This window comes from Puma concolor, chromosome E4 (assembly GCF_028749965.1).
Source record: "Puma concolor isolate L17-30 chromosome E4, mPumCon1.1.hap2, whole genome shotgun sequence".
NCBI lineage: Eukaryota > Metazoa > Chordata > Mammalia > Carnivora > Felidae > Puma > Puma concolor.
The window spans coordinates 65,445,644-65,462,692 of record NC_141683.1 but is presented as its reverse complement, the minus strand read 5'-3'; the positions used below and the strand labels follow the sequence as shown (position 1 = coordinate 65,462,692).

General features: G+C 43.1%; 1 protein-coding gene and 1 non-coding gene across 2 annotated transcripts in view; both read right to left on the bottom strand.

Annotated features, from left to right (window-relative positions):
* The window catches only part of DRC8 (dynein regulatory complex subunit 8), a 131,248-nt gene that overhangs the window by 34,386 nt on the left and 79,813 nt on the right, over window positions 1-17,049 (bottom strand). The window lies entirely within an intron of this gene.
* On the bottom strand, window positions 4,901-5,004 carry LOC147572747 (U6 spliceosomal RNA). The gene has a single exon (XR_015246473.1). It is a non-coding gene; the product is annotated as a U6 spliceosomal RNA (small nuclear RNA).

Here is a 17,049-nt window from a genome sequence, read left to right as displayed (position 1 = left end):
TTTATCATGTTTGGCTTAAAAAGTTGATTATTGGGACGCCTGAGAGGCTCAGTCGGTTAAGCGTCCAACTCTTGATCTTGGCTCAGGTCACGATCTCACGTTCATGAGATCAAGCCCCATGTCAGGTTCTGTGCTGACAGCGCAGAGCCTGCTTGGGATTGTCTCTCTTTCTGCTCCTCCCCTGCTTGCGTTCTTTCCTCTCTCTCTCAAAATAAATAAATAATTTTTTAAAAAGTTGATCACTAATGATGTCTTAGTTTACAAGAAAATACATTAGTAACAACATTCTTCAATTTCACAACAAAATCAGTTACAATATTCTTAACTCAGTACTTTAGCATTTAAAATAAAAACCTGGGGGTGCCTGCCTGGCTCACTTCATAGAGCATGTGACTCGTGATCTCAGGGTTGAGTTCAAGCCCCATGCTGGGTGTACAGATTACTTTAAAATGGAAAACCCGGGGCGCCTGGGTGGCGCAGTCGGTTAAGCGTCCGACTTCAGCCAGGTCACGATCTCGCGGTCTGCGAGTTCGAGCCCCGCGTCAGGCTCTGGGCTGATGGCTCAGAGCCTGAAGCCTGTTTCCGATTCTGTGTCTCCCTCTCTCTGCCCCTCCCCCGTTCATGCTCTGTCTCTCTCTGTCCCAAATAAATAAATAAACGTTGAAAAAAAAATTTTTTTTTAATGGAAAACCCGATAGACTCCACCAAAAGTCTACTAGAACTGATACATGAATTCAGCAAGGTCTCAGGATACAAAATCAATGTACAGAAATCAGTTGCATTCTTATACACTCATAATGAAGCAACAGAAAGACAAATAAAGAAACTGATCCCATTCACAATTGCACCAAGAAGCATAAAATACCTAGGAATAAATCTAGCCAAAGATGTAACAGATCTGTATGCTGAAAACCATAGAAAGCTTATGAAGGAAATTGAAGAAGATACAAAGAAATGGCAAAACATTCCATGCTCGTGGATTGGAAGAATAGATCTTGTTAAAATGTCAATACTACCCAAAGCTATCTACACATTCAACGCAATCCCAATCAATTGCACCAGCATTCTTCTTGAAGCTAGAACAAGCAATCCTAAAATTCCTATGGAACCACAAAAGACCCCGAATAGCCAAAGTAATAATATTGAAGAAGAAAACCAAAGCGGGAGGTATCACAATCCCAGACTTTAGCCTCTACTACAAAGCTGTAATCATCAAGACAGCATGGTATTGGCACAAAAACAGACACATAGACCAATGGAATAGAATAGAGACTCCAGAATTGGACCCACAAAAGTATGGCCAACTAATCTCTGACAAAGCAGGGAAGAATATCCAATAGAAAAAAGACAGTCTCGTTAACAAATGGTGCTGGGAGAACTGGACAGCAACATGCAGAAGGATGAAACTAGACCACTTTCTTATGCCGTTCACAAAAATAAACTCAAAATGGATAAAGGACCTCAATGTGAGACAGGAAACCATCAAAACCCTAGAGGAGAAAGCAGGGAAAAACCTCTCTGACCTCAGCCGCAGCAATTTCTTACATGACACATCCCCAAAGGCAAGGGAATTAAAAGCAAAAATGAACTATTGGGACCTCATGAAGATAAAAAGCTTCTGCACTGCAAAGGAAACAAGCAACAAAACTAAAAGGCAACCAATGGAATGGGAAAAGATATTTGCAAATGACATATCGGACAAAGGGCTAGTATCCAAAATCTATAAAGAACTCACCAAACTCCACACCCGAAAAACAAATAATCCAGTGAAGAAATGGGCAGAAATCATGAACAGACACTTCTCTAAAGAAGACATCCAGATGGCCAACAGGCACATGAAAAGATGCTCAACGTCGCTCCTCATCAGGGAAATACAAATCAAAACCACACTCAGATACCACCTCACACCAGTCAGGGTGGCTAAAATGAACAAATCAGGAGACTACAGATGCTGGCGAGGATGCGGAGAAACGGGAACCCTCTTGCACTGTTGGTGGGAATGCAAATTGGTGCAGCCGCTCTGGAAAACAGTGTGGAGGGTCCTCAAAAAATTAAAAATAGATCTACCCTATGACCCAGCAATAGTGCTGCTAGGAATTTACCCAAGGGATACAGGAGGGCTGATGCATGGGGCACTTGTACCCCAATGTTTATAGGGGCACTTGTACCCCAATGTTTATAGCAGCACTTTCAACAACAGCCAAAGTATGGAAAGAGCCTAAATGTCCATCAACTGATGAATGGGTAAAGAAATTGTGGTTTATATACACAATGGAGTACTACGTGGCAATGAGAATGAATGAAATATGGCCTTTTGTAGCAACGTGGATGGAACTGGAGAGTGTGATGCTAAGTGAAATAAGCCATACAGAGAAAGACAGATACCATATGGTTTCACTCTTATGTGGATCCTGAGAAACTTAACAGAAACCCATAGGGGAGGGGAAGGAAAAAAAAAGAAGTTAGAGAGGGAGGGAACCAAACCATAGGAGACTCTTAAAAACTGAGAACAAACTGAGGGTTGATGGGGGGTAGGAGGGAGGGTAGGGTGGGTGATGGGTATTGAGGAGGGCACCTGTTGGGATAAGCACTGGGTGTTGTATGGAAACCAATTTGACAATAAATTTCATATTAAAAAAATAAAATAAAATCAAAATCAAAATCAAATCAAAAACTTGGCAGCACTGGATAGATCTAAGACATTGTGTTTCACGAAGTACAAGTTGCCAGGAGGCTGGCTATCAGTCTACTGTTCCTTGTAGGTATAAGTACCTGGAGAAGACAGAGCTCCCCAGTGAGGAAGGCAGCACTGTGAACTGCTCCTTGTGGGCACAGGACCAGAGCAGTTTCTCTGCCGGACTCTTCACCGAGCACAGGGCTCAGGCTCGCTACAGATGGGACAGCACCTGCCAGCCACAGTCAGATCCACTCTGGCCCAAGAAGGCAGCTCACTGCACAGGCGCCCCTCCAGCCTGGATCAGCAGGGGGAAGGCAGAGGGTGTTTAAGTACTACTAACCCTTTCTCCTCCGGTGTGTTCTTTCTTCAAATGACAATGCATTAAGTGAATTTATTTCAAGAGGCCTCCCGCGTTCCCTGAGAGGAGAGGGGAGGGGAGATGAGGGGAGGAGAGGAGCAGGAAATAGAGAAGCAAAGATGCCTCTTGTTCTAACTCGTCCCGGAATACAAGGCCAGAGGCACAGAAGACCGGATGATCCTGAGAGCTCCTCTTACTTAACGATTCTGCTGCCAATAACACGGGACTCCAGCCGAAGCAGTCAGGTGGGCTTCCAGAACCCCAGATGCCCGGGAGGGGGCTGGGGTCCTGGCCATCAAGGAGGAAACCATGTAACTCACAGTTCAGCCTCAGGAGCAGAGAGGCTCCTAAAGGTGAGTGAAGAAAAACAGGGGAAAAAAAGAGAGAAGGGCAAAAAAGAGCAGAGGCCAGAAAAACATCAGGCCATGAATTTCTGAGAAAGAGACAGAGGTCTAGAAAGGAGGAGAACCGAAAAAGAAAGAGCAAGAAAACACTGAAGGAGATGAGATTATAGCTTTCGGAGACAAGGAACAGAAATTCCCAAGCTTAATGGCGAAAATGAAAGACAGAAGTTCAGAAAGAAGAAATGACAAAGATACCAGACAACTGGAAAGTTGAGCAAAACTGTGAAATAAAGTGGTACAGTTACATACAACATTAAGGCTGATCAACCCACTTTACTTGCACGAACCGGGACTGTGAATCAAGCGAAACGATTGAGAATTATTGTAAAGTATCTTTTAAGACTACTCGTAACATTAGTCGATCGTTAAAGTCTTTTACGGTTATTAAAGTACCTTTTAAAGCAACTATAGGAACTTACTGAAGTCAATGTAGTAAAATAAAACTAAAATCGTTTTGTTTTTTTGTTTTTTAAAAATTTTTTTTTAACCTTTATTTATTTTTGAGACAGATAGAGACAGAGCATGAATGGGGAGGGGCAGAGAGAGAGGGAGACACAGGATCGGAAGCAGGCTCCAGGCTCTGAGCCATCAGCCCAGAGCTTGACGCGGGGCTCGAACTCACAGACCGTGAGATCGTGACCTGAGCTGAAGTCGGACGCTTAACCGACTGAGCCACCCAGGCGCCCCTAAAATCGTTTTTGAATTTTAATAATTTCTTCCAAAGTCTTTTTGTCGGGCGTTTAGAAGAGAGTCCAGAGAAACGGCGCAAACGCATGTGCTACAATGGGGAGTGTGCTGTTTTCAACTGGTTCCTCAAGAGGGAAAAGCCCTGATTGGAAGCATCTGCATTTCCACGGTGTCAACACAGCCATCCGGGCCAATTTTGAGCTGCCAGAGTGAAGTCACCGGGGGAGGAGGTGGGAAGAGATGTTCCCAGTGTCCCCAGCACATCACCGCACGGCACCCCAGCACACGTACACGAGACAGATTTGCAACAACGTGGATAGAACTAGAGTGTATTATGCTGGGCGAAATAAGTCAATCAGAGAAAGAAAGATATCATAGGATTTCACTCATATGTGGAATTTAAGAAACACAACAGATGAACATAGGGGAAGGGCAGGAAAAAATAAGATAAAAACAGAGAGGGAGGCAAACCATCCAAGACTCCTAAATACAGAGAACAAACTGGGAGACGCTGGAGGGGAGGTGGGTGGGGGGATGGGCCTTGAGGAGGGCACTTGTTGGGATGAGCACTGGGTGTTGTATGTGAGCGATGAATCACTGGGTTCTACTCCTGAAACCAATACTACACCGTATGCTAACTAACTTGAATTTAAATCGAAAAAAAAGCGTAAGAGTCAAACCGTGGTACTGCAATTAGGAAGTGGCCACTTTTGAGTATTACCTTTTCGTTGTTAATAAGCACCTTCATTTTCGCATTTTATAAGAACAGCCTGGAAAAGTACAGAGGGCTTGACGAGTCTGGGTGACGCCCTCACGCAGGGGCCGTGCTAATCTCTGCGCCGTTCCAAACTGGGTGTCAGTGCCACCCCAGGGAGCACCTTTGTTTTTTTCAATATAATTTCCTTGTAAGTTTGTGTAATTGACTTGTTCCAAAATGAGTGTGTAGCAGCCCTTGCAGGATTCCTGGAAACCTAACCATCATCTCTGTGAGTCAGCGCTGGACCTGATGTTTCTAGACAGGTTCATCCTCTGAACGAACGAGGGCCCACTCACTGAGTGTTCGACCGTGTTTCTGAAACAGAAATTCGGTATGTTTATTGTAAAAAAAAAAAAAAAAAGAAAAAAAATCTGTTTTTCCTTTGGAAAATGTTTTTCTTTCTTTTAAATCAATTTCGTGGGGTTTTCCTTTTCTTAATCGAGGACCCCTGACTTTTGGTAGCATTTTCCAAGAAAATGAAAATCAACATTCACATAAAAGTCTTTAAAAATCTGCAGGGCCATTTCATCCGCTTTGGCAGAGGAGACGTTGCTGTGTGTGGATAAGAAGTAGGAACCAACTCCAGAAGCCTTTATGATTAAATACTACGAATTTGTTTCTGTACTTGCACTATATATAATGCGTAGACGTGGGGACAAAATCGTTTCAGAACATACGAGTCACAGGAACGTTGCCCCAAAGTGGCACCGTTTAGGTTATACACAGCCTGTGTGACCAGGGCCTGGCTGGTCCTGGTAGGCGTCCAGTGGGTGCAGTACCACGTTCCTGACACAAGATGGAGCCAGTGCCACGGAGCTAGGCCCTTGGCGAGTCTTCCGTGTAAGGGCAGGCTAAGGTCAAAATCAGGACAACTGACACAATGCTAAGGGACAAAAGATAGGCAAACTATTTTACCTCCTGTACGGAATAGCGGATATTCGGCGACGTATAAGAGAATGCGGAAAGCGATTCAAAAATTTCTAAGAAGGAACAGAGCGGGATTCGAAAATGATTTCCATTTACTTCGTAAATATTTGCCAAACACGACTGTGTGCCAGGGACTGTTCTCGGTAGAACAGCCGGCAGAAGGAAGACCCTGCCCTCGCACTGGGCGTCTTTCACAGATTGATCTTTTGCAAAGCCGTGAAATGAAACCGAAATAATGGCTAAACCTCCTTATTCAGCACAACTGCTCTATTAAAAAAAAAAAAAAAAAAAAAAAAAAAAAAGGCTTATTTTTCCAGAGGCCCCTCTAGTCAAGTGAGGATCGTTTTCCCACTGCTAAAATGTGCTTTCCAAAAACCTCTGGGCTCTAACCGGTTACAGTATTATTTCTCGTATAGTCCTATGTGCTAGAGGTTCCAGCCCCCAAGTGAAGGACTCGGGGTCCCCTGTGTATCACAGAAAAAGACCTCTAGCAAATATTGGACGCTCTAGATAATAAATGACTCAACGGCACCTCTATTTTTACCGTGGGTGCTGTGGTTACTGTCATGAACCAGATAGACAAGGATCACCACCTCTGTCATTATTATCCTCAGTGCATTAGCCGGCTAGGGCGGCCATAACAGAACACCACGTCTGGGGGGCTTAAGCACCCCCCAGGTGTTTTATTTGCTCACAGCTCTAGAGGCAGGAAGCCCAGGATCAAGATGGCGGCACGGCGGGTTTCTTCTGAGGCCTCTCTCCCTGGCTTGTGGACGGCCACCTTCTCCCTGTGTCCTCACCCTGTCTTCCTTGCGTCCGTGCATCCCTCGTGTCTCGGTGGGCCCAAATTTCTTCTTCTGACTCGGTCAGATTTGGGCCTGCCTTCATGCACTCATTTTATCTCCGTCACCTCTTTAGAGAGGTGATTATCTCCAAATAAGGTTACATTCTGAGATGCTGGGCATCGAGGATGTGACTTCTGGCGGGGGGGACTCATCTTGGCCCCTGACAATAACAATAACGACTATTACGCTCCAACCACCCTTTTCTGGCCACCATTTCTTGCCGGGACCACGGCAGTCGCCCTCATCTAGCCACCGCCTCTGCTCTCACCAGCCACCTCCATCCACTCTCTCAGCAACCAGAACAATCTTTTAAAAATGAAAATTAGGGGCACCTGGGTGGCTGAGTCGGTTAAGCGCCCGGCTCTGGCTCAGGTCACGATCTCACCGTTCATGAGTTCGAGCCCCGCATCGGGCTCTGTGCTGACAGTTCAGAGCCCGGAGCCTGCTTCGGATTCTGTGTCTCCTCTCTCTCTGCCCCTCCTCCACTCATGCTCTGCCTCTCTCTCTCTCTCTCTCTCTCTCTCTCTCAAAAATAAACATTAAAAATTTTTAATAAATAAATAAAGATGAAAATTATACCACGCAGTTCTCCTGCTTAAAACCCCCAGGAGCTTCCCACTGCACTGATAATGCCTGTGAGGGCTCAACATAATTGGGGCCTGGCCACCCCCTGACTGGTCTCACACCCTGGTCTCCAGCTGCCTGCCTCACAGCCACACGGTCCTCTGTTTTTCTCTAACACACTAGACCCCTGCCCCTTCGGAGGACCTTTTAATTTGCCCTCCCCCAGTTTTTCACATGGCTGGCTCCTTCGAATCTCAAATATCCTTTTTTTAATGTTTATTTTTATTTTTGAGAGAGACAGAGAAAGAGAGTAGGGGAGGAGCACAGAGAGAGGGGGACAGAGGATCAGAAGCAGGCTCTGCACTGACAGCAGCAAGCCCGATGTGGGGCTCGAACTCATGAACGGTGAGATCACGACATGAGACAAAGTCGGATGCTCAACCGAGAGCCACCCAGGAGCCCCTCGAATCTTAAAGATCTTAACTCGAAAATGACCTCCAGAGAAATTTTCCCTGACAGAGATCTACCCTGTTTCCGTTTCACCCCACCTCACTAACCCCTCATTTGCTAACACATCATCCTCTTTTACCTTCCCTAGAGCATTTCGTAACATCACCCTGTTGTATGTACTATATTTATAGCACTTTTTACTGAAATCTTGTTACTTGTATATTCTCTGTCTCTTCCTCTAAAATGTAAGCTCCGTGTGGGCAGAGGCCCCTCCCTGCTACATCCCAATACCTCAAAGGATCTCACACATAACAAGGACTCAGTATATATCTGTTAAATAGTACATGAATTTGTAGAACACTTTACAGTTTGAAAAATACCTTTCAGGGGCGCCTGGGTGGCGCAGTCGGTTAAGCGTCCGACTTCAGCCAGGTCACGATCTCGCGGTCCGTGAGTTCGAGCCCCGCGTCGGGCTCTGGGCTGATGGCTCGGAGCCTGGAGCCTGTTTCCGATTCTGTGTCTCCCTCTCTCTCTGCCCCTCCCCCGTTCATGCTCTGTCTCTCTCTGTCCCAAAAATAAATAAAAACGTTGAAAAAAAAAATTTTAAAAAAAAGAAAAATACCTTTCAATCAAAGAGAACTTTCATATTTATTCATTCATCTAATTCTCACACCAGTCTATATTACGGGAATTTTTTTTTTAAGTTTACTTATTTGAGAGAGCATGCTCATGTCGGTGGGGGAAGTTCAGAGAGAGATGGGAGAATCTCAAGCAGGCTCCGTGCTATCAGTGCAGAGCCCAACACGGGGCTCAAATCCACGAACCATGAGATCGGGACCTGAGCAGATCAAGAGTTGGACGCCCAACCGACTGAGCCATCCGGGCACCCCTCAATCCATATTATAATCCCCATTTTAAAAATAAGGACTCACCCTCCAGGAACGTAACTAGTATGGAGCAAAATTGGAAGCTGGTTCCATTCTCTGATTCCTGAGATTCTGTCTCTCAGGAGTCTCCGCAATAACATTTTCTTAGAACCAATCACGGTGGCTAATGTGATTTGAGGTGAAAAGTAGTGATAGAGAAAAAGACCCGGATGTGGAACAGAGCCATAGCGCCTTTTGCATATCTCTCATAGATGTTTTGGTTGTAACAAGGGCTTAATAAACCTTTACTAGATTAATTAACTAAAACATCTTCCACTGCTGTGAAATATCTAAATAATCCCAAGATCAACGCTGACCAAATGGTTGCTCGCCGTCCAAACAAAACAGACAAAAAGCTCACTGTCCTGGAGTTTCCTTTTTAAAAAATAACACTGAGACACCATTCGGCAAATGTGATGGTAATCATTTGTTACACGTCAGATCAATCAATGAATGTGAAAATTAGTGGGCAAATTTTGAAGAGAAAGGATATTTTGAAGTCTCTCCCCCAAGATATTTAGGAGTTCCAAAGGGAAAAATAATAACTTCGTGGTGGTAAACCTAGCAGACACTTCCTCAAGCAAGCGAACAAGGTGAGCATCACCAGCAATGACACGGCCACATCAAGTACCCACTGCTATGATGCTCTGAGAAGAATACAAAATCATTCCCTGGTATTCCTGCCGAAAAACGCATTACCTCGATCTGTGCGGGGGGGAGAAAGCGTCTGACAAGCCCAAACTGAGGGGCATTCTACAAAATCACTGAGCAGGACTTTTCAAAAGTAACAAGGTCATGAGAGAGAAAGACGGGGGAACTGTCACAGGTTGGAGGACTGAAGACACTAGACAACTAAGTGCAAGGATTGTGTGTCGGATCCTGGAAAAGTTATTTTAAAATAATAACATGCCTTTTTCTCTATGGTTAAAAACTGGAGATTTCTTTTAAAAATCAGATGTTTTTAAAGAGGTACCACTTTTATGCCTCGGAGATATTAGCCATTTGCAACGTAACATTTTCTCAGTCGTTTATCTCTTGATTTTTTAAATTTTTTCTTGAAATTTTTTTCTGATGTGGCTGAGCATGTCAATCTTTTCACTTTAGAATTTTGTTTTAGAATTCCAAGTCCATAAAGGAATTCACCTATATATTTTTTAACACTTAAAAAGATCTTCCATTTTATGCTTGGATTTTTGTTGCATATAGACTTTATCTTGGTGTACAACTTGAAGTACAGATCTAATTTCATACTGTTTCGAATGGCTATTATACAGTTGTTGAGTCTACCTTTTCCCCACCTATTGGAGAAGTCACCCGTATCATAAATGAACTCTCTGTATGAATATTTCCGGATTTCCTGTTCTATTTCATTGTCTGTTATGCCACACTCCACTCGTTGTAAAAGACTTGTAATGTTTTACTATCAAATAAAGCTAAACTCACCTCCATTCTCTTCTTTATCAGCAATTTCTTGGCTACTCTTGCTTATTTGTTTTCCATGTGAACATGAAATTCACTTGCATAGCTCCAGAAAAGTTCTATTGGTATTTCAACTGTGGCTGTGTTGAATTTGAAAGTCGAACTCACCTTTATGAGTGCAAGTCTTCCTATCCAAAACATGTGGCACATCTTTCCATTTGTTCAAGTCTATTTTTAGATCTTTCAGGTTTTCCAAAGGTAGCATTTGTAATTTTTTTTGTTATGTCTCTAAATTTTAGCTTTTTCCTTGCTCTTGTAGATGGGTCTTATCTTCCATGGTATCACCTAACTGGTCATTGTATAGTTGAAGGCTCTGGAGTTTTGTGTATTGGTTTGATTTCCTACTGCCTTATTGGAGTTTTTTTTTTTTTTTCCCATAGTAATTTTTCCACTGGTTCTCTCGGGTTTTCTAGATAGTTCATAATTTCTAGATATTTCATAATAAAGTTTAGCTTTATTTGATAGTAAAACATTACAAGTCCTTTACAATGAATGGAGTGTGGCATAACAGGCAATGAAATAGAACAGAAAATCCAGAAATATTCACAGAGTTCATTTATGATACGGGTGACTTCCCCAATAGGTGAGGAAAAGGGAGACTCAAATAGAGACTGTTCTTCTCTCTTCTGTCTTTCCCACCTTCTACCATTTCACGTCCAATATTTATGTTTCCATTACAACTTGCCTAATTGCGCTGGCTAAAGCCTCTAATGTTAAATAATAATGGCAGATATGGATATTCTTGTTTTTGTTCCTGACTTAACAGAAATGTTGATTGTGCTCCCTCGTTAAGAAAGAAACTGGATTTTAGGCTGAGATACACAGATTTCATGTTAAGATACACGGATTTCCGGATCGACTTTACTGAGTGTGATTTTAGGTGTCAACCTGATTGGGCTTAAGGGATGCCCGTATAGCCGGCAAAATATTATTTCTGGGTGTGTCTGTAAGGTTGTCTCCAAGAGATTAGCATTTGAATGGTAGACTGAGTACAGAAGATTGCCCTCACCAATGTAGGCGGACATCATCTAATCTGTCGGGGGCCTGAGTAGGAAGAGAAGGCAGAAAGGCAGAAAAAGGGTCTATTTGCTGTATTTCCTTGAACTGAGATACCCATCTCTCCTGCCCTTGGACACTGGTGCTCTTGCTGCTTGGCCTTTGGACTCAGACTGAACCACATCACTGGCCCTCCTGACTCTCCAACTTACATACAGTAGTCACAGGACTTCCTGGTCTCCGTAATTACGTTAGCCAATACCTGTAATGAATCTCCTCCCTGCCCCCACCCCGCTCTACATACAAATATAGATATACAGATATAGACGTAGGTATAGATGATACAGACATGTCCTATTCTGTTTCTCTGCGGAACTCCGACATATTGAATCTTTAAAATTATGAGCATGCAGAATTCTGCCCAATGCCTCTTATGTGTCTGTAGAGATGATCCTGTGATATTTCCTCTCAGACCTATTAATATCATTAAATGTAGGGGTGCCTGGGTGGCTCGGTCGGTTAAGCGGCTGTCTCTTGGTTTCAGCTCAGGTCATGATCTCATGGTTCATGAGTTCAAGCCCCGCATCAGGCTCTGCGCTGACGGTGCAGAACCTATTTGGGATTCTCTCTCTCTCCCTTTCTCTCTGCCCCTCCCGTGCCTCTCTCTCTCTCTCTCTCTCTCTCTCTCTCTCTCTCTCAAAATAAATAAACTTTAAAAAATAATGAAATATATGAATACACTTCCGAACATAATACTATTCTTTCACTCCTGGAATAAATCCCATTTTGCCTTAATGTGCATTTCATTGCTTAGCATTTCCCTTATAATCTTTGTATAGATATTCATAAGTAAGATTGTTCTCTAGGAATTTTTCATTAAGTTTTTGCTATCAGTATTATACTTACTTCAGAAAAAGAATTTGGAAGTTTTCCTTCTTTTCTTATTTTCTGGAAGAAATTAAGTACCATTGGTACAAAAGTGTTTTTCAGGTTGGATGGAATTCTCCCGTGAAAGCATGTGGATTGAAGCCTTTTGGTGAGAGAGCGCTTTGAAAACTTGCCTGTTGATTCTACAGAAATTGGTATGTTTAGATTTTTTACCTTTACTGGGTGCCATTTTTTGTTAATTTGTTTTGCTTCACTTTTTTTGGTCCATTAACTTTTTGGAAAGTGGCTTTTAGTAAATTCACAATGGTAAGCAGCCATTACCACTATCTAATCCTAGACCATTTCCCAGAGAGGATCCCATACCTGCCAGCGGTCCCTTCTCATTCCCTCTCCCCTCACCTCCTCGTGATCACTATCTACTACCCAAGTTGTCTTTCACTTGGCGTAATGTCTCCCGGGGAAACCCACATTGTCACATGTATCGGTACTTCATTCCTTTCTGTGGGTGAAGAATATTCCATTGTGTGGACCCACCACGTTTTGTTTATCCATTCATCGGTTGATGGGCAGCTGAGTTTCTCCTTTTTGGCTATTAGGAATAATGCTGCTGTTAACATTCATGTGCAAGCTTTGCTGTGAACGTGTTTTATCATTTCTCTTGGGTATATGCCTAGGGATGAAATGCCTGGGTCCTACGGTAACTGTGTTTACCTTCTTGGGGAAAGACAAAAGTTCCCTGACGTGGCTGCACCATTTCACATTCCCACCAGCAGAGTATGGGGGTTCTAATTTCTCCACATCCTCACTGACATTCGTTATTTTACATGAAGAGGAATTATAGCCATCCTAGTGGATCTGAAGTAGTATTTCTTTACGGTTTTGATGTGTATTCCCCCTTAACAACGAATGATGTGTGGCATATTTTCACGTGCGTATTGGCCATTAAATATGTTCTTTGGAGAAATGTGTATTCGAATCCTTTACCCACTTTTTCATTGGGTTATTTGTATTTTTATTATTGAGGTGTAAGAGTTCTGTGCACATTCTGGATGCTGATACATGATTTGCACATATTTTCTCCCCTTCCGTGGAAGACTTTTTATTTTCATTATGGTCTCCATTGAAGCGCTAAAGTTTCTAATTTTGATTTAGTCCAATGTACTTATCTTCCTCCTTCTGTTGCTTTGCTTTGTGTGTCATATCTAAGAAGCCACCGCCCCATCCTGGGTCACAAAGACTTAACACCTATGTTTTCTCCTAGAGTTTTACAGTTTCAGGTCCTCAGTGTAGGTCTCTTATCTACTTTGAGTTATTTCTTATATATGGTACATGGCAAGGGTCCAAACTTCACTTATTTGCATGGAAATATCCAGTTGTCCCAGCACCATTTGTTGCAAAGACTATTCTTCCTCCATTGGATTGACTTGCCAACTTTGCAGAAGATCAATTGACCATAAATGTAAAGATTCATTCCCCAACCCTCAACTCCATTCCACTGATGTACATGTGTAGCCTCACGCCATTATGTCAGTATCACAGGTCTTGAATACTGTAGCTTTGTGTTAATTTTGAAATTGAGAAGGGTGAGTTCAACTTTGTTCTTCTTTTTTGAGATTATCTGTGGCTATTCTAAGTCCCTTGCAATTCCATATAAACTTAAAAAAATTTTTTTAATGTTTATTTATTTTTGAGAGAGACAGAGACAGAATGTGAGTAGGTTAGGGAGAGAGAGAGAAAGAGAGAGAGAGAGAGAGAGAGAGAGAGAGAGACAGAATCTGAAGCAGGCTCTAGGCTCTGAGCTGTCAGCACAGAGCCTGATGCGGGGCTTGAACTCACGAACCACGAGATCATGACTTGAGCTGAAGTCATACGCTCAACCGATTGAGCCACCCAGGTGCCCCTATTTATTTTATTTTATTTTTTAATGTGTATTTATTTTTGGGAGGCAATTCCATATAAACTTTAGGACCAGCTTGTTGATTACTGAAAAAAAAAAAATGTGAAAGGCAGCTGGGATTTTGATAGGGATTATATTGAATCAGTTGATCGATTTGGGGAGTATTGCCAGCTTAACAATCGTTAAGTGTGTCCAAACCAGGTATACAAGTTCCAACAAGTGATATTCTACTAGAAAGTTGCCCTTTACAGCTAGATTTTCAGATTTGCTTGCATAGAGTTGTACAAACGACTCTCATGATATCTTTAAATTTCCCATTTCGATTGTTATTTCAGCCCAGACATTTGTGCCTTTTTGTGCTTTCTCAAAACAAACACGCAAACAAAAAACCGCCAAGGACTTTTCTTATTTTAACCTTTTACAAAGAACCAGCCCTTCATTTTATTCATTAGTTCCTACCATTTCCCTTTTGCAGCCCCATCACGCTTTATCTTCACCAAGCCCTCCCTTCTGCTTTCTCTCATTTTGCACTTTTCCCCCAGCTTTTTGAGTCATATATTCTATCCATTTTCTTATGCTTTTATTTTCCTTGATCTAGGCATTCATGGGCTCTTATTGGGTTGTACCTCATGGATTCTAATGTCATTTCCATTTTCATATCTCATTTCCATTGTAGTTACTTTCCAGAAGTTTTTGATGTCATTGTCCTAAAATTTCCCCTTTGACCTAAGAGTTGTTACAGGCTCTTAAAAATTTTTCCAGGTTGAGCCCCAGACTTGGATAGGGATGAGATTTTCCAGAAAAGGACCCAAAGGGAAAAGAGGGATGGGGATGGACCTAAAAGGAGCTCAGAAGGAAGCATCGGAGGTGTCGGATAAAAACAATAGGTGAACTTGGGGAAAACAAGGGAAGAGACAACCAGTGACCTCAGGAGACACCGTTTGAATGGGAATGGGTTTGGGGATAGAAGTCAAATTACAAAGTGTACATGAAGAATGAACAGGATGAAGGTTAACAATGAAAGCAAACCCTTTTTCTCATTAAGATTCTTAGCTGTGAAGAGAAAGACAAGGATAGGGCATTAGCTGGGGGGTTATTGGGTAGAAATGTTTTTTGTTGTTCGCTATTTGTGTTTTGGTTTATAGGAAAGGCATCTTTACAGTGGGATATTTTGGAATGACACTGAAGCCTTTCCATCCAACTCAAGGCACCCTTCCCCCAACCAAGGCGGCTAGCACATTCCACGTTCACTGCCTCAGGGAAAAGATTACTCAGCACAACATAGAGATCAGGGTGAATCCAAGGAAAGCTTACTTATCCAAAGGATTCACTACTTTAGACTGTGTGGCTAGGCCCTCATTCTCTCCATGTCTGCTCCTGTGCTGGCCTCCATGTTTCTGCCTGGCATTAGGCTATGGGTTCCGGAGAGCCAAGGGTCTTGTGAGGTAGGAGAGCCCTCAAGGTCAGCTCTACGCTGCTCTTCTGTATGCAGTCCTGGGCTATCTGGGTTATGGGGCGGCTCTGTAAAGGCCACCACCACACACACACACACACACACACACACACACACACACACACTGTTAGCCATTTTTTCCCCCAAGCTCTAGTTAAGATTCCTGGGAGCCGGGTTTGGGAATTCCTTTTGCCCCATATCCTTGTTTGTACCTATTACTGAAAGAACGTATGCCACGTTCTTCAAGTTCCTGTTCAAGACTTTGCTCATTTCACTGTGTGGGCTTTTTTTTTTTTTTTTTAAGAAGCTCCCAGGTAATTCTAGGTCTAGCGCACCCAGAGCTAGAAACCACTGATCTAGTCCACATGTCAACCTACCTACCATCCTAGAGTTCTTTTTCTAAAAGCCCAAATCTGTTTCCTCTCTGCATTTATGGATTTCTGCTGCCTACATAACAAAATCCAGGCTCCGTAGGGCACAATTAAGACCATTCACTGAATGGCCTCAATCCACCTTTATAATATTTATTTCCTAACAACTCCACAAACCAGTACCTCTGGTCATAGGACTGCTAATAGGACTGACACCGTAGGGGCACCTGGGTGGCTCAGTTGGTTGACTGTCCAACTTCAGCTCAGGTATGAGCTCACAGTTTGTGAGTTCAAGCCCCACATAGGGCTCGCTGCTGTCAGAGCAGAGCCCACTTTGGACCCTCTGTCTCCCTCTCTCTCTGCCCCTCTCCACTTGCGCTCTCTCAAAAAGAAAATAAAACATTAAAAAAAAAGAAAAATATTAGTGACACTGTATAAGGACCAAAGACAATGCTGTACACATTGCAGAACCCAAATGTTAAATACATTTTGTCTTCAGTAAATTTTTATTTTATTTATTTAAAAAAAAAATTTTAATGTTTTATTTTTGAGACAGAGAGAGACAGAGCATGAGCAGGGGAGGGGCAGAGAGGGAGGGAGACACAGAATCTGAAGCAGGCTCCAGGCTCCGAGCTGTCAGCACAGAGCCCGACGCAGGGCTCGAACTCACGGACAGTGAGATCATGACCCGAGCCGAAGTTGGACGCTCAACCGACTGAGCCACTCAGGCGCCCCTTCAGTAAGTTCTTAAACATAGGAAAGACGAGAAATAGAAACTCTTAGTTAGAAAGAAAAATACTTTTTAGAGTTGGGAGAGCAAAGGAAAGATGGCCAAAATGAGCTCTCAGTGAAAGGCTGGAAACTATCACAAAACGCACTGGTACTTTTCAGGGGGAAAAAAAATAGACATTTGGGTATCACTTCTCAGTAATTCAGAAAATGAAACCGAAGAAGGCTACAGGTCAGGAGCTGGGGTAGCCACCGTGCCTTTAAATTAACCAGAAGCTGACTTGAATTACAGCACTTGCAGCCTGGCTCCTGGCCTGGTTTCATCACTGCATTATGCAGTGACACTTCCAAACTTCGTTTCTGAGTCCTTCAAAGACACACACAATGAATTCCCATGCTCCTTGGGACCCTACTAATGTAACCCAATCTCCTTTCACAGCCACTTGAATAGCACCCAGCACAGTCCTGTCTCTCTCACCTCCCCCAGGGAAAGGACAGATTTAGACACCTCTTACTATCTCTACAGATGAAACGGATGAAGTTTCCACCACTCCCTCCATCCAGAATTTGTCGAACACGGAATCCCACCGCCGCAACTGACCATGGTGGACACCAAGTCACTGGCCCTGTGTACAATACGG